Source organism: Pristiophorus japonicus, chromosome 4 (assembly GCF_044704955.1).
Source record: "Pristiophorus japonicus isolate sPriJap1 chromosome 4, sPriJap1.hap1, whole genome shotgun sequence".
Classification (NCBI taxonomy): Eukaryota; Metazoa; Chordata; class Chondrichthyes; family Pristiophoridae; genus Pristiophorus; species Pristiophorus japonicus.
In genome coordinates this window covers 84,834,460-84,858,008 of record NC_091980.1, presented here as the reverse complement: position 1 = coordinate 84,858,008, position 23,549 = coordinate 84,834,460, and the positions used below count along the sequence as shown (strand labels likewise).

Below are 23,549 nucleotides of genomic sequence, written 5' to 3'. Positions count from 1 at the left end.
AAGTCTAGCCCCGGGAGTTTTATGGAAAACGAGAATAATAAAATAAATAAAAAGCTATGAAAGGTCCCATCCATTCAACAAATTCATCTCCTCCAGGCACAGTTTCTCCAACCATCTCCTCACTGGTTTCCTGCGTTGCATCCTACATAAACTGTAACTCCAAAGGTCTGACTAATGGGGTAGCGCAAGGTTCAGTGCTGGGACCCCAGCTATTTACAATATACATTAATGATTTGGATGAAGGAATTAAATGTAATATCTCCAAGTTTGCAGATGACACTAAGCTGGGTTGCAATGTGAGCTGTGAGGAGGATGTTAAGAGCCTGCAGGGTGACTGGGACAGGTTAGGTGAGTGGGCAAATGCAGGGCAGATGCAGTATAATGTGGATAAATGTGAGGTTATCCACTTTGGTGGCAAAAACAGGGAGGCAGAATATTATCTGAATGGTGAAAGATTAGGAAAAGGGGAGGTGCAATGAGACCTGGGTGTCATGGTACATCAGTCATTGAAAGTTGGCATGCAGGTTCAACAGGCGGTGAAGGTGGCAAATGGCATGTTGGCCTTCATAGCGAGAGGATTTGAGTATAGGAGCAGGGAAGTTTTACTGCAGTTGTACAGGGCCTTGGTGAGATCTCACCTGGAATATTGTGTTCAGTTTTGGTCTCCTAATCTGAGGAAGGACATTCTTGCTACTGAGGGAGTGCAGCGAAGGTTCACCAGACTGATTCCCAGGATGGCAGGACTGACATATGAAGAAAGACTGGATCGACTAGGCTTATATTCACTGGAATTTAGAAGAATGAGAGGGGATTTCATAGAAACATATAAAATTCTGACGGGATTGAATAGATGATTGAAACATGCAGGAAGAATGTTTCCGATGTTGGGGAAGTCCAGAACCAGGGGTCACAGTCTAAGGATAAGGGGTAAGCCATTTAGAACATAAGAACATAAGAATTAGGAACAGGAATAGGCCATCTAGCCCCTCGAGCCTGCTCCGCCATTCAACAAGATCATGGCTGATCTGGCCGTGGATTCAGCTCCACTTACCTGCCCGCTCCCCGTAACCCTTAATTCCCTTATTGGTTAAAAATCTATCTATCTGTGATTGGAATACATTCAATGAGCTAGCCTCAACTACTTCCTTGGGCAGAGAATTTCAGAGATTCACAACCTTCTGGGAGAAGAAATTCCTTCTCAACTCGGTTTTAAATGGGCTCCCCCGTATTTTGAGGCTGTGCCCCCTAGTTCTAGTCTACCCGACCAGTGGAAACAACCTCTCTGCCTCTATCTTGTCTATCCCTTTCATTATTTTCAATGTTTCGAAAAGATCACCCCTCATCCTTCTGAACTCCAACGAGTAAAGACCCAGTCTACTCAATCTATCATCATAAGGTAACCCCCTCATCTCCGGAATCAGCCTAGTGAATCGTCTCTGTACTCCCTCCAAAGCTAGTATATCCTTCCTTAAGAAAGGTGACCAAAACTGCACGCAGTACTCCAGGTGCGGCCTCACCAATACCCTATACAGTTGCAGCAGGACCTCCCTGGTTTTGTATTCCATCCCTCTCGCAATGAAGGCCAACATTCCATTCGCCTTCCTGATTACCTGCTGCACCTGCAAACTTACTTTTTGGGATTCATGCACAAGAACCCCCAGGTCCCTCTGCACCGCAGCATGTTGTAATTTCTCCCCATTCAAATAATATTCCCTTTTACTGTTTTTTTTTCCAAGGTGGATGACCTCACATTTTCCGACATTGTATTCCATCTGCCAAACCTTAGCCCATTCGCTTAACCTATCTAAATCTCTTTGCAGCCTCTCTGTGACCTCTACACAACCCGCTTTCCCACTAATCTTTGTGTCATCTGCAAATTTTGTTACACTACACTCTGTCCCCTCTTCCAGGTCATCTATGTATATTGTAAACAGTTGTAGTCCCAGCACCGATCCCTGTGGCACAGCACTAACCACCGATTTCCAACCCGAAAAGGACCCATTTATCCCGACTCTCTGCTTTCTGTTAATTAGCCAATTCTCTATCCATGCTAATACATTTCCTCTGACTCCGCGAACCTTTATCTTCTGCAGTAACCTTTTGTGTGGCACCTTATCGAATGCCTTTTGGAAATCTAAATACACCACATCCATTGGTACACCTCTATCCACCATGCTCGTTATATCCTCAAAGAATTCCAGTAAATTGGTTAAACATAATTTCCCCTTCATGAATCCATGTTGCGTCTGCTTGATTGCACTATTCCTATCTAGATGTCCCGCTATTTCTTCCTTAATGATAGCTTCAAGCATTTTCCCCACTACAGATGTTAAACTAACCGGCCTATAGTTACCTGCCTTTTGTCTGTCCCCTTTTTTAAACAGAGGCGTTACATTAACTGCTTTCCAATCCGCTGGTACCTCCCCAGAGTCCAGAGAATTTTGGTTAGTTATAACGAATGCATCTGCTATAACTTCCGCCATCTCTTTTAATACCCTGGGATGCATTTCATCAGGACCAGGGGATGTGTCTACCTTGAGTCCCATTAGCCTGTCCAGCACTACCCCCCTAGTGATAGTGATTATCTCAAGGTCCTCCCTTCCCACATTCCTGTGACCAGCAATTTTTGACATGGTTTTTGTGTGTTCCACTGTGAAGACTGAAGCAAAATAATTGTTTAAGGTCTCAGCCTTATTAGGTCCCACATTTCCCATTATTAAATCCCCCTTCTCATCTTCTAAGGGAGCAACATTTACTTTCGTCACTCTTTTCCGTTTTATATATCGGTAAAAGCTTTTACTATCTTTTTTTATGTTTTGCGCAAGTTTACTTTCGTAATCTATCTTTCCTTTCTTTATTGCTTTCTTAGTCATTCTTTACTGTTGTTTAAAATTTTCCCAATCTGCTAGTTTCTCACTAACCTTGGCCACCTTATACGCATTGGTTTTTAATTTGATACTCTCCTTTATTTCCTTGGTTATCCACGGCTGGTTATCCCTTCTCTTACCGCCCTTCTTTTTCACTGGAATATATTTTTGTTGAGCACTATGAAAGAGCTCCTTAAAAGTCCTCCACTTTTCCTCAATTGTGCCACCGTTTAGTCTGTGTTCCCAGTCTACTTTAGCCAACTCTGCCCTCATCCCACTGTAGTCCCCTTTGTTTAAGCATAGTATGCTCGTTTGAGACACTACTTCCTCACCCTCAATCTATATTACAAATTCAACCATACTGTGATCACTCATTCCTAGAGGATCTTTTACTAGGAGATCGTTTATTATTCCTGTCTCATTACACAGGACCAGATCTAAGATAGCTTGCTCCCTTGTAGGTTCTGTAACATACTGTTCTAAGAAACAATCCCGTATGCATTCTATGAATTTCTCCTCAAGGCTACCCCATGCGATTTGATTTGACCAATCGATATGTAGGTTAAAATCCCCCATGATTACTGCCATTCCTTTTTCACATGCCTCCATTATTCCCTTGATTATTGCCTGCCCCACCGTGAAGTTATTATTTGGGGGCCTATAAACTACGCCCACCAGTGACTTTTTCCCCTTACTATCTCTAATCTCCACCCACAATGATTCAACATTTTGTTCATTAGAGCCAATATCGTCTCTCACAACTGCCCTGATATCATTCTTTATTAACAGAGCTCATCCTTTATTAACAGAGCTTCATCCTTTATTATTTAGGACCGAGATGAGGAGAAACTTCTTCACCCAGAGAATGGTGAACCTGTGGAATTCTCTACCAGAGAAAGTTGTTGAGACCAGTTCATTAGATATATTCAAAAGGGAGTTAGATGTGGCCCTTACGGCTAAAGGGATCAAGGGGTATGGAGAGAAAGCAGGACTGGAGTACTGAAGTTGCACGATCAGCCATGATCATATTGAATGGTGGTGCAGGCTCGAAGGGCCGAATGGCCTACTCCTGCACCTATTTTCTATGTTTCTATGTATCCTATCCTACTGCTCTATCACCCCTGTTCTTATTAACTTCCACCCACAATGCATTAAATTCAAAATCCTATCCTAGTTTTAAAATCTCTCCACAGCCTAGCCCTTTGCCACTTGCTCTATCCCTATGGCCAAACATATGCCCTTCCCTCCTGATTTTGGCCTCCCTTGCCTTCCATCTGCTCTATCTTTTTGGCAGAGCTTCCACCTTGGTCTCACACTATGGGCTAGACTTTACACTTTTTTTGCATCGATATTGCCCACTTAACGTCCATTTTAACGCTGAAATGAGGTATAATGCCCAGATATCGCCCATTTGGCAACAAAATAGAAACTAACGCCCATGGATCGCTCAATTATCACCCAGCGTTACTTTCGGCATTTAGATGACACCAAGAATTAATAATATCGTCTGCCCACTTTTTTTTGCCGTGAAGATCAGAACGGGCGAAACTAATGCCCATAAATATTGCTCTCCGAAAAAACCGCTGAGAAAAAGTTGCTCTCACCTGAACTAAACCCAGCGGTATGGACGCCATGTTGTAAATCGGAGGTCATTTCATATGAAAGGCTGCTTCAAGTTCTGTGGAGTTTTGATGTACTGTGCAGTTCTTTGAGGTGATTTGAACATCTGAACAAACATCTTATCATAATGTGGATGATTTCAATTTATTTGAGGTGTTTTAGTAGGTAAATTTATTGTTTGTGAACAATAGATATAATACTGCTAGTTATTGTAATGGGGCCTGTAATTTCTCAGCCTATCTTGATGACTACGCATATGCTGCAAACTAGAGATGGCAGAAGGTATATTTAAGAGCATTATGTGCCCAATCAAAGAGGTGGCAGATTGAGGAGGAGGACAAGACCTTACACCCACACATTTACAGGGAGAAGCGGCCTTATCTGAGACAATGCACAACAAGGTTATGTGAAATAAAAACAGTTAATGAGAATATTTGTATAAAATCATAATTATAACTGTAAAAAACACCCCATCCCTACCCCACCCCACAACAAATTACCCCACATAAAATTTATATCATTCATAAAAGTGATTACATTTCAAACAAAACTTCATAATCATTGAACACAAATGCAAAAAAAACAAGGTAGCCACCCCCCTTCCCTCAAACCTCCCAACAAAATAGCACCCACAACATAAAAATACTGTGACCAATACAACTCCTGCGGCCATGCACCTTACTTTCCTGTTCCCCCCCACCCCCGCTTCTCCTCCCCACCTCTACCCCTTCCCCTTCCTCTCCCGACTCCAAGCCACCTTGCCGAGGAGCTCCTCAGGCGCTGCTTCATTGGGGGGGATGACAGCTGATCCACTGGTTGGACGGATACGGGAGAGGACAGTCCCGAGGCGGGAACGTGCTCCGAGCCAGAAGCAAGATCTTCCTCCTGGCTCGCATGTGTCATTGGCAATGGGGGTGCGGCACCTTGGGGTGCAGTGCCGTGCTCCGGGACCACTGGGAGCCCTCTGCCACCAGTGTTCCTGGCTATCACCTCCTGGGGCCTCTGCCATCCGCAGCACGTATGCGGTCATGGTGGCAGCCATGCTGGCCAGCTGTTGGGATATGCCCCCTATTGTCTGGAGGATCTGCTATTTCAACACTCCTCCTGGACAAGTGTACCATGTCCCTGTTCAGATCTGCCGCTCGTGGAGCAGTCCTGCTGCATCGAACCAACCTCCGCGTGGTCGGCGCTGCCATGGAGACACTTGGGGTGCCCTGCGGCAAGGTGCTCGGCCTGCTACCTCCATGGTGGAGGAGGGCATGGCTGCAGGAGCACTAGATGTCATCGGTGTCGAATGGATTATGGAGCTTGTTGATGCAGGCTCCTCAAGGTCAGCACTGTCATCCATGGAGAAGGCACCCTGCAGCTCCACGGCTGAGATTCGGGGCTCCTCAGCACCAGCTGGACGATCTCCCAGCGAGTCTGACACCGGACCCGCAGCTTCTTGGCTCGGTGGTGTTGCATGGGGCCGCGCTGCTGGGTGAGCTCCAAAACATAAATGAGGTTATTAGAGGAGAAGGGAGTGCTAGGGTCACAAGATGATTCAAACGCTACACACAGCATATGCACAACAAAAGCACCAACGCTATCAAAATCATCACAGACATCACGTTTCATGACCATCACCAAATTCTGCATTACAATAATTTTCATGAGGCCATCATTATTTAGATAACCCTTTTATCAATCAACTATCATATATTATTGTTCAGCTATGAGTGGGTGTGGCATCTATTGACTTTACATCACGCAATGGTGTATACTTTACTCACGTGGCATCACATCAGGTTCTGCTGCTGCTTGCGTGGCCGACCCGGGGTGGCTCCCCACTAGTGCCAGCACCCGCTTCTCGATGTCGGTGATGACTGGTGACCCGCCACCCATTCGCCACTGCTCGGCCCTATTCTTCGAAAGCTTCTTCTGATCGTTGCATGAGATCATTGCTTGGTACTGTCACAGAGACTGATTCAACACATAACCGACAGATGTAATCATGATTATTACGAAAATGATCATTCTTTACCTAAAGACGTATACCATCAACGCAGGCTTTGAGTAAAACATTCCCGGTATAAATGCAAGACATCACATCTGATTTTAATCACTCATTACACTTATAATTCAAATTATATAAATATATATGTACATGTATATAAATGTAATACTTACTCTGGCAGATCCGACAAGGTCGTTCCAGCGCTTACGGCACTGGTTGCCCTCACGCACCTTGTTCATTGCCGATGAGACCACCTCGGCTATGTCGGCACAAATCTTCTGGTAGGCCTTTGGGGTGGGCTTCCCATGCCCACCCGGGGTCAATTGACCCCAGCGTGACTCCACCTCCTGCAGGATGGAGGCATTTGCCTCATCGGAGAATCTCCGAGCTCGTTTTCGTCCTCCCATTAGTTCCTCTCCCACCTCACTGCTTTCGCCAGCGTCCTCAGTCTCCACAACATGCTGTGTCAGCTCCTCCATCCCTTCCATTTTAGCTATATTTTTTTCCCCCAAAACTCCGTGCGAACAACATTATTTGTGCGCTCAATTATTTTTGCTGCTGGTAAATCTCCCTCCTACCTCCCATAACAGCCAAACAACCACACAACACACCCACGCACGCTTTCAGTTCCTCGCTGCTCCCTCTTTCTCTCTCTCCTTTTCTGCGCAAATATTGATGACCCCTGACCTCCTGAAACGCGGGAAATGACCATTGCCATGGCATTGCTATGGACGGCGACATTTTGTGGCAGAAGGGCAAAAATTTTACTGCTAACGCCCATTTCACATCGCTCACGGTAACGCCCATTTTATAAATTGGAAGTTGGGTTTTGAAAACGGGCGATAATCCAGCGATCTCAAAACCCATATTAACCGCCAGTGCTGGAAATAACACCCATTTTTGGGCGATCTGCACAAAAGTGGAAAGTCAAGCCCTATGTAACTGTCTTCTTAAACCCCCTACACCCAACCTTACCACCTCCTTCTCCTTCTTCAAAAGCCTTCACCATTGTTTGGCATCTATTTTCACTTCTGTGATGCACTTTGGGATGTTTTAATAATGCCACTATGTATATGCAACTTGATGCTAACTCTTCAATAAGAATCAAAAGACAACCAAGTTCTAGAATTAAATAAAATCAGAAATGGATGGCAATGAACAGGTCCATAATCATCTAGAAAGAGAAAAGATAAGGTAACATTTTATGTAGATAGCCCTCATTAGAACTTAAAGGGATCTCTTTATAGGGCTGATGAAATCAAAGGGGGCAATGTTACAGGTCACAGGTTAAATATGCTGAATACTGAATACTAATACAAAGAATCAGCTAATGGCCTGGAAATGGATCTTATTAAAACAAAGCATTTGAAGAAGTCACAGAAACGTGACAGATTTGAAATGTTGCTTCTTTACTTTTTTAATATTGTTTTTATATTTTTTTTAATTTGTTTTTTTACATCCAAACAGGCTATCGCCACCATTTACTGGCAAAAATGGTGAGTGGAAAGTCAGTCTGCTGCCAGCCTCCGTCAATGTTCCTTGTAACTGCACTGAAGTGGCTGTGGGTTACCTTGCATTCCAACTGTCCCAGTGGTGTAACCCACAAACTTTGAGTTTCCAAACTATTGCATCTCTCGATCTGCCAGCTGTTTACCAATCCTCCACCCCAGCAAGAGACTTAAAAGAAATAAACCTGAAAATCAATGTTTTGATGACTGATTCTTCCTATGTTTCGTAGAGCCAAGCCATAATCTTATTATATCGTGAGAAGCATGTCTGCATCTGACTTTATTTAACATTAATGCTGTTAAACTAGAGCATCTGTCGCCCATCTGGAATACCACCCAAATGAAAGCAAAAGGCTGCAGATAATATTGATTATTTTGGCCATCTGGAATAATATGGATGAAAAATTAGTTTGCTGTGTACTCACTTTATCACACCTTGGGGACATGGGACTCGCATACACTGTGCTCCGAGATCAACCACATGAAGCTGTTGAGTTGTCTGCAGTGTGCAAAGAGGTCCCTGAACATTAATCAAAGAGGAAAATATGCTAAGAACTAGTACAACATTCTTAATGCTGGCAATATGAGTAAGTAATAAATTATGTGCCATGCGAAAAATACCCAAGATTACTCTTCACAGTGTTTATTCCTGAGATGCCCATTTGTAACTTTCAACAGCTTTTTAACAAAGGCATTTATTAGTTAATTTTCAATACAGTCTTTGGGCTTTATTTTCACCACCATTGGGTACCGTTTCTTTGGCGTCCGCTGATTTTTTTTTGAGCAATCTTGATTTTTCAACTTTCTTCAAAGTTCATAGACCGGTGACGACTGTCAGTGCCGGACTTTTTGTACGCCAGACTTTTTGGCACAGGTCTGGTTGAAAACTGATTTCCGCACTGTTTTCGGCCTTTTTTGGCCATTTTCGACAACACCAATTTTTTTCAGGATGGTGCACAGTGTGGCCTTAAGTACCGATCAGAAAAACCTACGTTAACTTAAGGAAATCGGTGCTGAGTATATTTCTGAGTTTTTGCACCGAGGGGAAGAGGACAATTTAAAACACAAATTCATGATGATTTTTGCAGAGGGAACTCGGAAAATAACTCGCAATGTTAATTTTTCCCATAGAATATTAAGAAATGTAATTTTTTCCATGTTATGTGGGAAGGCAGATTGTGATTCCACCCCACCACTGAATCTCTGCTCACGGGGCTCCAGGCACGGGTCCGAGGAGTGCCGGCCGGCTGGACACAAGCACAGGAGCTCAGTGTTTGGATTCCAACCCCCGCACCCTCCCCCCCTGGGCTCAGATGATAAAGAAGCTCAGAGGGGGCGGGTGGAATACAAGTGCCGAGCTCATGTGTTTCTGTCTGGCCGAGGGAGCAATCCTGCCAGCATGCGCTCCTAACTGTGCATCGGAGATGGCCCAACACAGCAGCAAACATTTTGGCAAAAGCTCTTTTTGCCATAAATCACTGTGCATCGCGTCTCCATAGAGACAGAGCTTAGTGTTGTGCATGCGCAGACCAGGTTGTGGTCTGTTCTACTAGGGCGTCACTGTTATGTCCTTACACACAACAGCAAATCAACACAAGGCACATACTGGAGACAAGATCACTCTGTGACCTGTACCTTTATTCACAGGACCAAGAAGTGATGACCCTGCGTGGGACCTCCCTTTATATACCTGGATGACCAGGTGAGGAGTGTCTCCCACAAGTTCACCCCCTGTGGTCAAGGTGTGCATTTCTCAGGTATAAACAGTGTACAGTGTTGTTACATAAAGGTTACAGTTATGTGAGGTTATAAACATGACATCACCTACCCCCCAACGTCTTTGGGTCAAAGATTGAGTCTTTCAGGCGGTCAACTCTCTCTCATGGAGCTCCGCAGTTGGGGCTCTGGTTGTTGAGCCTTGGCATGCGTCTTTGTCACCTGTGGTGATTCCGGCTCGTCCGGGCTGACCGCAGGGACTGTGCATGCTGCTGAATGTTCTTGTTGCTTGTTCACTGGCAGTGGTGTGGGTAGCATCTCATGCTGTTCCTCACGTTCCTCAGTGTCCATGCTGAACCTCTTTTTTTACTTGGTCCAGATGCTTGCGGCATATTTGCCCATTCTTGAGTCTGACCACTATGATCCTATTACCCTATTTCCCTCTTTACCAATTACAGTACCTTCGAACCATTTGGGCCCCACAGCGTGATTAAGAACAAATACAGGGTCATCGATTCCTATCCATCTCCCCTTTGAGTTATGGTCGTGGCACTCATTTTGGGACTGGCGCTTGCCCTCAACAATGTCTGACAAGACTGGATGAATGAGGAACAGCCGAGTTTTTAGTGTACGTTTCATGAGTAGTTCCACTGACGGGACTTCCGTGAGCGAGTGTGGTCGGGACCTGTAGGCCAGCAGGAAGCGCGATAGACGGTATTGAAGGGAGGGTCCTTGAAGCCGGAGCATGCCTTGCTTTATGATTGGGACCGCCTGGCCATTGGAAGCTGGCTTGAACGGCGTTGCCTGACATGTTTGATGCCATTACCCGACATGAACTCCCGGAATTCATAGCTAGTGAAACACAGGCCGTTGTCGCTAACAAGGATGTCCGGCAAGCTGTGGGTCACAAAGACCGCACGCAGACTCTCCACTGTGATGGATGTCGTGCACGAATTCAATATGATGCACTCGGATCCATTTCGAGTACGCATCAACAACAATGAGGAACATTTTTCCCGTGAACGGGCCCGCGTAGTCTACGTGAATACGTGACCATGGCTTGGTGGGCCAGGGCCACGGGCTGAGCGGGGCCTCCCTGGGGGAATTGCCCAGCTGGGCACATGTCGTGTCCTGCAAACAAAGTGTTCCAGGTCTGCATCAATTCCCGGCCACCATACATGTGACCGGGTAATGGCCTTCATAAGCACGATGCCTGGGTGCTCACTGTGGAGTTCCCTGATGAATGCTTCCCTACCCCTCTGGGGCATGACTACCCGGCTGCCCCATAGTAGGCAGTCGGCTTGGATGGAGAGTTCATCCATCCGTCTGTGAAACGGTCTGACCTCTTCAGGGCATGCTCCGTGTGCGGGCACCCAATCCCCAGTCAGGACACATTTCTTAATCAGAGATAGGAGGGGATCTCTGTTTGTCCAGGTTTTGATCTGGTGGGCTGTGATAAGGGAGCCTGCGCTGTCAAAGGCATCAACGGCCATGACCATCTCCGCGCTTTGCTCCGCTGCACCTCAGTGGTGGCCAGTGGAAGCCTGCTGAGCACGTCAGCGCAATTTTCAGTGCCTGGCCGGTGCCGTATGGTGTAGTCATATGCAGCCAGCGTGAGAGCCCATCGCTGTATGCGAGCTGACGCATTGACATTGACAGCCTTGCTGTCGGACAACAGGGATGTTAATGGCTCGTGGTCCATTTCTAACTCGAACCTTCTGCCCAAAAGGTACTGGTGCATCTTTTTCACCCCATAGACACATGCGAGTGCTTCCTTTTCAACCATCCCATATCCCCTTTCTGCTTGGGAGAGTGACCTGGAGGCATAAGCCACAGGTTGGAGTTGACCCTCATCATTACTCTGCTGCAACATGCACCCAACCCCATAGGATGATGCATCGCAAGTCAAAACCAATTTCTTACAGGGATCATACAGGGTCAATAACTTATTACAACAAAGCAGGTTCCGCGCCCGATTGAAAGCCCGTTCCTGTTTTGGATCGATAATAATAGATCCAGGTTCGGGATCTGGATGAATGCTAAATAAGAGACAAGACAAATGAAGTAAAGATAAAACACCATTTACTGAAAGAAAAGAAACATAATACAGTTTACGAAGAAAAGAGAAGTATGATAAGATGCAACAAAGCTCACAGCCTTTGGCCTGTCGGGAACTCTGCAACGACGGCTGGTCAGGAGCCTTGGGGGTCCCAGCACCGCTTGTGAATCACGTCCAAGGTGAAGTTCAAAGAACTACTGGACAGTTCCTTTATTCTATTGAACAAACATGGTTGCATGTGGCTTATGGCCAACTCCTAATCTATAAGGCCCCAGCTGTTCTTCCACAAAGCATGAGACCTCGAGGCGCCGATCGTCCCATAAACAAGATGGTGTGCGCATCAAGGTCTCTCTCTCTCTGCATCAACAATATTCCACGAGGCATAAAACAGAAAACACACTGTAAATGTCAGAATATCATAATAAACCCTATGTGATTAAGCCTATACAATACAGTTCCTAACAGTCCCCGCAAAACCAATCGCAACTCTTACGCAGGAGCATGTGTAGCAGCTCCAACAGTGTGCTTAAGTTTGGTAGAAATTTCCCAAAATAGTTCAATAGTCCCAGAAATGAACACAACTCTGATGTGTTGCCGGGCCTGGGCGCACGACGGATCGCCTCCATTTTGGATTCGGTGGGCCGGATCCCATCTGCGGCAACCCTCCTGCCCAGAAACTCGACCTCTGGGGCCAAAAACACACACTTGAACTTCTTTAGTCACAGGCCGACCCGGTCCAGTCAGCGTAGCACCTCCTTCAGGCTGTGGAGGTGTTCCTCGGTGTCTCGACCTGTGATAAGGATGTCGTCCTGAAATACGATTGTTCCGGGGATGGATTTGAGCAAGCTTTCCATGTTCCTCTGAAAGATAGTGGCTGTTGAACAAATGCCAAACGGGCACCTGTTGTAGATAAACAGCCCCTTGTGGTCAGTAGCTTGGATTCTTCGGCCAGTTCCTGGGTCATGTAGGCCGAAGTGAGGTCCAACTTGGTGAACAGCTTGCCGCCTGCCAGCGTGGCAAAAAGATCCTCCGCTCTCGGAAGCGGGTATTGGTCCTGAAGGGACACTTGGTTGATGGTGGCCTTGTAGTCGTCACAGATCCTGACCGAGCCATCCGTTTTTAAAACAGGGACGATGGGGCTTGCCCAATCGCTGAATTCAACAGGCGAAATTATGCCCTCTCTTAGCAACCTGTCCAACTCACTCTCAATTTTCTCCCGCATCACATACGGCACAGCTCTGGCTTTGTGGTGCACTGGTGTGGCGTCCGGGGTGATGCGTATCCTTACTTTGGTGCCTTTGAAAGTCCTGATGCCAGGTTGAAATAATGACTCGAACTTTTGTAGGACCTGTGAGCATGGACTTCGCTCCACAAATGAAATGGCGTGCACATCCCCCCATTTCCAGTTCATCTCGGCTAGCCAGCTCCTCCCGAAAAGCATAGGACCATTTCCCGGGACAATCCAGAGTGGCAGCCGGTTCTGAGATCCATTATGTGTGACCACCAACATTGCACTGCCTAGCACTGGGATGATCTCTTTGGTGTACGTCCGTAATTGCGTGTCAATGCGTTCTAGTTTGGGTCTGCCAGCTCTGAGTGGCCACAGTTTCTCGAATTGTTGGACACTCATAAGTGACTGGCTGGTCCCTGTGTCCAACTCCATGCGTACCGGGATGCCACTTAACAGTACTCTCATCATCATAGGTGGCGTTTTTGTGTATGAGCTGTGGATGTTTGCCACCTGGACCCGCTGAACTTCAGCGTCCATTGCTGTGTCCCAGGCATACCCCTGCCTTGCAGACCCCTCTTGTGGTTCATCCACTTCGTAAACCAGCCTCGCTGCGGGCTTCCTGCACATCCTGGCTAAATGTCCACTCAAGTTACAATTTCTGCAGATGAATTGTTGAAACCGGCAGGTTTTCGCAGCATGTTTGCCCCTGCACCTCCAGCATGAGCTGAGATTGTTGTGAACAAAAGAGCTGTTACAGGCATTCCTCTCTGATTGTCTCTTTGATTACTCTTGAGCACTCTGTTTGTGGGTGTCAATGGTCCCATCCCGGGAGGTATTGTCCCTTGTGATGGTGTAAATGTCCGTTCAACCTGTCATTGTCTCTGTTGCAGACCCACCCTAGAGTCTGTTACTGCCTGGTTGGTGTCGAATTGCCCTTGCCTGCCTGCAGGGTTCTGAGTCGCATTTACAATGTTAACTCCCTGCTCCATCACCACGTTGGGAGCACAGTTGCGCGCGTATATGATCTTGGTTTCCTCCTCCCCCGCCATGAAGGTTTGAGCAATTAACGCTGCTGCTTCCAAGGTCAAGTCCTTGGTCTCAATTAGCTTCCTAAAAATCCCGGCATGACCAATGCCCTCAATGATGAAATCCCGTAACATCTCCCCCCTGCAGGCGTCTGTGAAGCTACAGAGGCTGGCCAAGCGCCGAAGGTCCGCAACGAAGTCCAGTATGCTCTGCCCTTCCCGGCGTCAGTGCGTATAGAATCGGTGTCGGGCCATATGTATACTGCTCGCCGGTTTGGGGTGCTCACCGATCAGTTTGCTGAGCTCCTGAAGGTCTTGTCCGCCGGCTTCTCGGGTGCGAGCAGGTCTTTCATCAGCGCATACGCCTTAGGTCCACAGCTGGTCAGTAGATGCGCCCTTCACTTGTCAGCCGCTGCCGCTCCCAGCCAGTCCTTCGTGACAAAGCTCTGCTGGAGCCTCTCAACGAAATCGTCCCAGTCCTCACCAACACAGTACCGTTCTTCCGTGCTACCGGTGGCCATTCTCTTGAGTCATTGATTCCCATTTCTCGTCGCCAAATTTGATGTCCTTACACACTGCAGAAAATCAACACGAGGCACATACTGGAGACAAGGTCACTCTGTGACCTGTACCTTTATTCACAGGATCAAGAAGTGATGACCCTGCGTGGGACCTCCCTTTATATACCTGGATGACCAGGTGAAGAGTGTCTCCCACAAGTTCACCCTCTGTGGTCAAGGTGTGCATTTCTCAGGTGCCCAGCAAAGGTGTGAGTGCTTCAGTAAGTACTGTCTCACAATAACAAGAATAACAAAATTAAGAATAAAAATTATGGGTGCAACTCTGACTATGCCTCATGTAATAAGGTTGATTTGCATGCATGCCATGCAGAGGCGACGGATAATATGACCATCACAGAAACCAGATCATTCGGAGATTGATGGAGAGGAAGCCATACCCTGATTAAAACTACAGGGACAGGCGCTCATAGCTGCACCTGAGTGAGGCAGACTGCATTCGCAGGCTGCGATTTAGAAAGATGGTCATCACTGAGATCTGCCAGCAAGTCAGGGCAGACATACGGCCAAGAAGTGGCAGGAGGACTGCCCTACCTGTGGAAGTGAAGGTCACTGCAGCACTTGCCTTCGCAGCACACCACACATTGCTGCATTCGACAGGTGACTGCTGCAGTGGAAAGGACCAGTTCATCAATTTCCCTATGACCACGCAGGCAATGCGAGACAGGGTTGTGGGGTTCTCCAGAATTGCTGGCTTCCCAAAGATACAGGGTGCGATTGACTGTACCCACATCGCCTTGAGAGCACTTTTGGACAATTCCAAGGTTTATCGCAACAATAAAGGACTTCACTCCCTAAATATGCAGCTCGTCTGTGATCGGATCATGGCAGTGGATGCCAAATACCCAGGTAGCATCCATGATGCTTTCATCCGATGTGAGAGTATTATATTTGTGATGTTTCAGGAGCTGCCAGAAGGGCACAGCTAGTTGCTTGGGGACAAAGGGTACAAGCTCGCCACCTGGCTTATGACCTCCCTATGAAATCCCCGCACTGAGCCAGAGCGTCGGTGCAACATGTCGCACATAACACGGGCCTTCATAGAGCGAACAATTGGCATACTGAAGCAGCGTTTCCGATGCCTGGACCACTCTGGAGGCTTCCTGCAATACACCCCTCACCACATCGGTCAGTTCACTGTCGTGTGCTGCATGCTGCATAACTTGGCCATCATGAGGGGACAGGTAGTGGACATTGAATGTCCTCCTGAGGGGAGAAGGGGGGGGGGTGTGGAGGAGAAGGAGGAGGAGGCTGACAATGAGGACGAGGAGGAGTAGGAGAAGCAGCAGGAGGATGAGGAAGACCAACAGCAGGAGGAGGAGGACGAACCCATGCCAGCACCTCAACCCGCAGGACGATGGCGGAGGAGGTGGCCTCGTGCACCTATAGCCATGGCGAGAGACTTGTGTCAGCGACTAATCCGTCATTGCTTTGCTGCCTGAAGGCTAAACAGTGTTGATTGATTCTTTGCACCTGTTGGTGTGAAAAAATAATGTACATAATAATGTACGCAATGTGGTGTTGGTTTATGTTGCTTTAATTTGAAAAATAATGTGCATGATTCTGCTTAAATTTAAAAAATAATTGGGTTTATTAAACATTTGTACAGTTTTACTTAACTTTAATAAAAAATGTTGTATCAAACTGTAAACTTCAATGAAGAAAACAACAAGTAGCAAACAAAACAAACAAACAGACAAACTCTAGCTGCAGCTACCTCTCCTCCCCCTTATTCAAAGACCTTAGTGCTGTGCGCCCTTCTTGCCCCTGTTGTTGCCTCTACCCCTACCCGTGCCCGTTGTCGCAGACTTCTGCTTCCTCGCCCTGACCCCAAGGTTTTTCTGTTTTCTGCGCAAAGGCGCATTTGTTGTTGGTGGTGTTGGACAGGGACAAACCTAGCAGACAGCATTGTGGAAGGCCCGGGTTCCTCTTCAGACTCTTCAGCCTGTGGATCAACCCGCGGCACATTACCTGAGGTTAGTCTGGGGATTGGAAAGTGAGTGTCAGCAGTTGAAGCTGCCAATTGCTGTTGGGCAATGACAGCCTGGGTGTGTTCACTTATTGCAGCAGCTATTTCCGACATTCCCTCCCTAATCTCCGACATCTCCTCCCCTATCTGTCCCGATAGAGCTCCGATTCCTCCAGTGTTGCTACTTCTAATGACCGTCCCACTAATTCTACCCTCACCCCACCCATGGTCTCCAGGAGTGAACTCGTTAGCTCAATGCTCTCCCCACTCATTCCCATGATCTGTTCTATGTTCCCTGCATCCTGCATTTCAGGTTGAGCTCTCCTTCCCACCCTCCTTGGCCATCTTCCAGCTGTGGCTTGCTGCAACCCACTGGGACCTTCAGCTTCAGACTGTACACCATGAAATGTCGCATCAGTTGTATCGCTCAGGGAGTTCACCGGCTCAAATTGCAATGTAAATATCTCATTATTGGGGTCTTCCTGCTGCCCACACACACACACACACACACACACACATATTAGTCACATTTACAAACATAATTGCAGTGCATAAATAAAAATATTACTCACAGTAACTGTTTGGCCAAGGTCCTGCCACTTCTTTTTGATCTACGTGCTGCTTCTCGGGGTCATGGCCACCCTATTGAAGTTTTCTGCAACTTGTACCCAAAGTTTTGCTAGTAGAGAGGGTTTCAGTTTCTTTTGTCCCATTCTTCCTTTGTTCTCAAGCACATCCCATTTCCTCTCAATTATGTCTATCAGGGGCTCAATTTCTTCTGCTAGAAATCTCTTCATCCTTCCTCCTCCTCCTCCTCCTCCTCCTCCTTCTCCTTCCCCTTCCCCTTCCCCTTCCCTTGGATTCATCTTTTGCAGCTAAAATATAAATGTCCAGATCTAGCTCTGATCCCAATGCGTTCTCACAAGCTGCAGATCCAGACCAGGAATGCATGGATGCGCGAGCACACCCATCACGTGGAAAACGTTTTTTTTCCCAGCGCATGCTCACTGAGTTTTCGGCGCACACTTGAAGCTCCACCCCCAGATTTAACTTCGGGTACCGCAGCGGCAAAATTACATTTTGCTTTGCCGAAAGTTTTTTCTCTCTCGCTGCAATCGGGCACAAAAAAATCGTCCGTACATCCTCCTGGGCGCCAAAAATCAGCAAAGAGGAAAATAGAGCCCATTGTTCCTTGCATTATCAAAGCTAGCGATTTAAACAAAAAAGTGAGCTACATTGAGCTTTATGGGCACAGTGAACTAACCGTGACTTCATCTTCACCCTACAGATTTAGATATGGATATTTTAGTTATTAATATTGCCACTCACATGTTTTAGAAGAAATATTTATCAATGAGATTTCTGAATTTCTAATGATTTTAACATCTTTCACAGGAAGTGGAGTGCAATGTTCCGTGCTGCACTTCCTTTCGGGGTGGGTTTGGGGGCGCTACATGGGCGGGTTCGGGTGTGGCTCCGCGTAGTGCAAATGCGTTTCAATGTCCCTCCCCTTTTCTTAAAGGGGAGGGAAGCTGCAAACTCTGCAGGCTCTTTGCAGGCCTCCACTGGGCCATCAGGGCTAAGGTGTGCTGTGGCCACAGCCCGGCACCGTTGGGCTGCATGATCGTGGCCAGGACCCCACGAAAGGAGTGGTGAACGGCCCGACCGGTGGTGGTGGGGGCGGGGGGTTTAAGTTAAAGATGGTGACACGCGGTGAAGCTCACCTCCCCTTTAAAGTTCGCCCCTCAATGGTGAGCGGCCGGTTTACGACTCGCGAAACTGCCGCGCGCGTCACCTGCAGCGGCATCACGGGACGCTGGCTAATTTACGCCGCAGGACGTTATCGCCAGAAGCGCAGCGGCCCGGGGTGCTACTGGTGGTGGGTGCGGCACTATCGTGTTTGTTCCTCTGGAAGTGAGGCTGTGGAGTTTGCAAGGAATTGTGGACAATTAAAAGGCCTGTGAATTAAAGGGGCCGTGCACTCTGCAGTAATACAAATTAGAAAGCAGTGAAACAATGCAACTTTCAGCCCTTGCCGCTTTAAAAAAATAACATTTTAAAGAAGTCCCAGATGTGAATCTTCAGCTCCTAAAGCTGAATTACCTTCCTAAGCATGAAAAATGGGAAAGCTGCCTCAGCACTACCATAAATGGCGCAGCAAGTCAGGGAAGAGGCTCCCAGGCATTCCAGCTTTGTGCAGAGGGTCAACACTGCAAGAGAAATCCTCTACCCACAGGGGCCAGGAGGCTCTCGAAAAAGAACAAAATGGGACCAGATCACTGAGGCTGTCACCACCTGGCTGCAGAGCCCAAAGAAGCTTCATGACCTGAGACCACTGATCAAGGTCAGTGAATGCCATCTCCTACCAAGCCCACCACTAGCCATCACACACTGCTCCTTGCATGACCTCCCATCCCATCACTCACCTATCAACAATCTGCACCAATCACGTGGCAGATCTCCCATTCCTAGTCTCACCTCACCCCCTTGGAGGAGACAGTGTTCAAAAGAATAATCAAAAGCTGTCTCGCCAGATCCCGAACGAGCCCCCAATTTGTAAGATTTCTAAATCTAAAATGGCATTAAATTGACAGCAAGACTGATTCTTTTAAAACAATTTGGAATAGTTTATTAAACACACACACATGCACATCTATCAGCAGTCGTCAGCTATCCTACAGATCTATTTAGTTACAACAGTTTATTAAAAGGTATACTTCACTGTCCTCTGGCTGGCTGGCTGAGCGCACGGCTTGCTGTTTGGGCTGGTCTAGAGAGTTTTTCCGTTTTGCTGTATGCTCAGGAGAGAAGAAGAGGAGACCCAGCAATCTGTGCTTGGGTCTTTATAGTCCTTAAGTACATTGTTTCTCAGAAAGCCCTAGGATTGACTCTTGATTCCAGGGCTGTTTCTGATTGGCTTCTCCTCATACATGTGTCTGTCTGGGGGACCGGTGCCATTCCTTAATTAGTTTTTCCAATTTAAGCTCTGTCCAACGAGAAGACAATATACAAACAGAAAATGCTGGAAGTCTGTGCGCATCCATTTTGTCTCTTTCAAAACTGTCTTTTCATATAATCTCATGTTTTTTACATTTATATATATACAGAATCAATGTTGTCATTACCAAACACTTTTATTCTTACAATGGGTTCATCGCCAGGCTGATTGTCCTCCCCGAGGTCCTCATCAACCTCCCCCTCCTCGTCTGCCTCTTCCGCCTCCATTCTTTCCTGAGGTGGACCGGCAGCCCCATCAGGCAATTGTTGTCCTCTCCTTATAGCTAGGATATGCAACATGCAGCACACCACAATAAACTCAGCGACCTAGTCAGGGTGGTATTGTAGGCTGCCTCCAGAGTGGTCCAGGAATCTGAAGCACTGTTTCAGCACTCCAATTGTCTTTTCAACGATATCGCGTATAACTATATGGCTGTCGTTATAACGTTTCTCGGCTTCCATCTGGTGATTACACAGGGGTGTCTTGAACAAGTTGGCAAGGCCATATCCTTTATCCCCCAGCATCCAACCGTGACCTTGTGGCTGACTGTTAAACAGGTCAGAGACTGTGCTCTCATGCAAGATGTGCGCATCATGGATGCTGCCTGGAAAATTAGCATTTACTGCCATGATTATTTGGTTGTGGTCAACAATGAGCTGCACATTCAGGGAGCGGAATCCCTTTCGGTTACGAAACACCTCCGCATCCTGTAAAGGTGCTCTCAAGGCGATGTGCATACAGTCTATTGCTCCCGGCACCATGGGAAAGTTTGCTCTTCCTGCGAAACCCAGAGCCCTCTCTGTCTGTGCCTCCCTGGTCATAGGGAAGCTTATAAAATCCATCCTGCATGCCTTGAGTCACCTGTCGAATAGAGCAATGTGTGGCGTGCTGAGAGATACCACGATGTTGCCAGCAGAAGCCTGAAAGGAACCCGATGCATAGAAGGATAGTGCCGTAGTAACCTTTACCTCAATGGGCAGTGTGGTCCTGATGGTGCTGGTAGGCTGCAGATCTCCCTTAATGAGCTGGCATATCTCAGCGATGACCTTCTCCCGGAAGCACACCCTTCTAAGGCACATGTTATCAGACAAGTTCAGGTATGATTGCTTTTCCCTGTAAGTTCGTTGGGTGTCTGGTCTCCTCCTCCGCATCAGTCTTTGATTGGGCACTTCACTACACCCAACTTCAGACTCCAGCATGTGAACATTTACAAATAATGGTAGAGAAGTTGCTATAAATGCCGTTTGTCCTCAATAAATATAAATATAAATATAAATGTGAGTAGATTAGTCAGTAAATAAGGCCCTTAAATAACTCACAAATTACAGCTATCCTGATAAGCCCCTTCTTTAAGCAGCTTCTCACTTCCTCCGATGTTCAAAATGGCATCCGTAGTGCCGAGTTTCTGTGAAGAGTGCTTTTCTCCAGCGATCTCCAGTGATCTTCTCGGTGAGCGATCAGCCCAGTGATGTGTGGGCGATGTGTCGAAAGTTGCGGTGGGCGATCACCTCGGTGATGTAAAATTCTTGTGTCTGAAATTGGGCCGCCGATGTTTGTGTGATGTCCCGGCCCAACTTTCCACTTTTCAGGTAAAATGGGCGATAGCCTGCCTATTTGGGTGATAGATGGGCGATAGCCTGCCTATTTGGGTGATAGATGGGCGATAGCCCAGAGATCTTCAGTGGAATGTCTAGCCAACAGATTGCTCCGGATGCTGAGGCTGTGCCCCGGGGGAATGGCAGCAAGTTGGTCGAGATGGAACCTGATGTCCTCTCTCAGGAGGACATCATTCCATCTCCGACCACTGCCATTTCACCTTTGCACCTGCTGTGGTCTGTACCCCAGCTATCCAAGACTGGTACCGCCCATTCTCAGGCAGTGCAGTCAGCAGCCGGGCTTTCCAGGCCAGAGCTGTTCCATGGCGTCGTGCTAGGCCATCTGTCCTGTCTTCCTCAGACACACAGCAGCCCTCAAGTGGCCTTGCTGCCGGCACTGAGGACCCATTGAGGAGAAATAGTAGGCGAGGGAGGGGGGTGAGGCAGAGGGGTCGGAAATGCCAGTGGAAGATGCACTGAATAAAAGTGTCCCCATGGTACCTATGTACATATGTTGGGAAGTTTCAGCATCTGTTTTGTTTTTTGAAGGGGTGGGTGCTCTATTTTGTCTTATGGGATGGTGTGGGGTTTTTGGGGTTATTTGAGGCATGTTTGCCAAATGAAATGTTCGTTGAATTGTTTCCTTCAGCCTCTGGCATCTGACTGTTCAGTTGTGACAGAGATGTGGCATTATCATGGCACAATGTGCGGTCATTATTAGCTGCCTCCCTCAGCTACTTCCATTTAAGCGAAGTGCTCCCTTATGTGCCATCGCTGAATAGCCATGGTGCCACCAACATTGGCAGGCTGCTTCCTCTATAGCTGCTGCTGGTCCTCGTCATGTTGCTGGAGATTCGTAACGTTGTCACGCTTCTGTTACTCTTCCTCTTCCTCCTCCCCCTCCTCCTCCTCCTCCTGAGGTGGGCTTGCGATCCCTACTGGCAAGGCTTGGGCCCTCAGGATAGCCAAGTTGTGCAGCATGCAGCACAATGAATAGTGAGACCTATTGAGGGGAGTAATGACGGCTGCCTCCAGAGCGGTCCAGGCATCGGAATCGTTGCTTCAGCAGCCCTACTGTCTGCTCAATGATGTTCCTGGTGGCAACATGGCTCTCATTGTAACGTTCCTCTGGCTCAGTGTTGGGGCTGAGGAGGTGGGTTATTAACCAGGTGTCCAGGCCATATCCCTTGTCCCCGAGCAGCCAGCCTCGGCCTAGTCATGGTGGCTGAAACAGTCAAGGCACAGTGCTCTCCCGCAGGATAATGGCACCATGTGTGCTTCCAGGATAGCGAGCATTGATTGCATGGATTCGCTGCTTGTGGTCACACACCAGCTGCACAGTCAAGGAGTGGTATCCCTTTCTGTTTCTGAAACCCTCTGGGATGGTGCTCGCAAGGCCACGTGTGTGCAGTCAATTGCTCCTTGCACCCTAGGGAAGCCCACTATCCTGGCAAATCCACATGTGCACTCATCCTCTTTCTCCCTGGTCCTCTGGAAAATAATGGTCCATTCTGTGTGTATAGAGTGCCTGTATGACATGGCGGATGGAACGATGAGCTGTGAATTGTGCGACACTGCATATGTCCCTGATGCAGCCTGGAAGGAGCCGGAGGAATAGAAGGTGAATGCACCGTACCTTCACTGCGACAGGCAAAGCAATCCAATGTGAGGCTGCAGGTCCGCCTGCAGGAGATGGCATATCTCTGCAACTACCTCCTTTCGGAAGTGCAGCCTTCTGACACACTGCTCCTCCATCAGGTCCAGGTAAGAGTGCTGTCACCAGTGTAGCCATGGAGGGTATGGCTTCCTGCACTGACGTCTAGGGGCTGTCCTCCTTCGGCCGCCGACATGGCCAACAGCCCTTCTCTGTTGACGCTGCCTTGCTAGAGCATTTACAATGCGACGCTGTCGGTATTGTAATGCACCCATCAAATTTTAGCAAATTACTTTTTGTAACGCTTATAAGAACATAAGAACATAAGAAATAGGAACAGGAGTGGGCCATACGGCCCCTCGAGCCTGCTCCGCCATTCAATAAGATCATGGCTGATCTGACCATGGACTCAGTTCCACTTCCCTGCCTGTTCCCCATAACCCCTTATCCCCTTATCGTTATGTGTGTCTGTCACTGCAAACTCGGAGGCTCACGCACCGTGCTCTGTGTTAACGTTGGACTGACTGTGATCTCCGAGGGAAGTGCTTCCTCATCCCTTTAAGTAGCCATCAGTTAACGACTCTGCAAGCCTGTACCGACTGTGTTTCCAGATGTTGTCATTGGTGGGCGCTCAATGAGGCGCACACACCGAATTTAGTAACCGGGCCACAAACGTGCGCGTTGCACTAGGATTACATCATGATCGGAATGATCGTCAGCAGACAAGCGCTAA

General features: G+C 47.6%; 1 long non-coding RNA gene across 1 annotated transcript in view; it reads right to left on the bottom strand.

Annotated features, from left to right (window-relative positions):
- LOC139262106 (uncharacterized) overlaps nucleotides 1–18,226 on the bottom strand; it is an 84,466-nt gene extending 66,240 nt beyond the window's left edge. Inside the window, exons 1-2 of the long non-coding RNA XR_011592900.1 lie at nucleotides 17,899–18,226; nucleotides 8,417–8,511 (exon numbers count right to left, since the gene is read on the bottom strand). This is a non-coding gene — a long non-coding RNA (uncharacterized lncRNA). The remainder of the gene's footprint in view (nucleotides 1–8,416; nucleotides 8,512–17,898) is intronic.
- Between the last annotated feature and the right edge of the window lie 5,323 nt (nucleotides 18,227–23,549).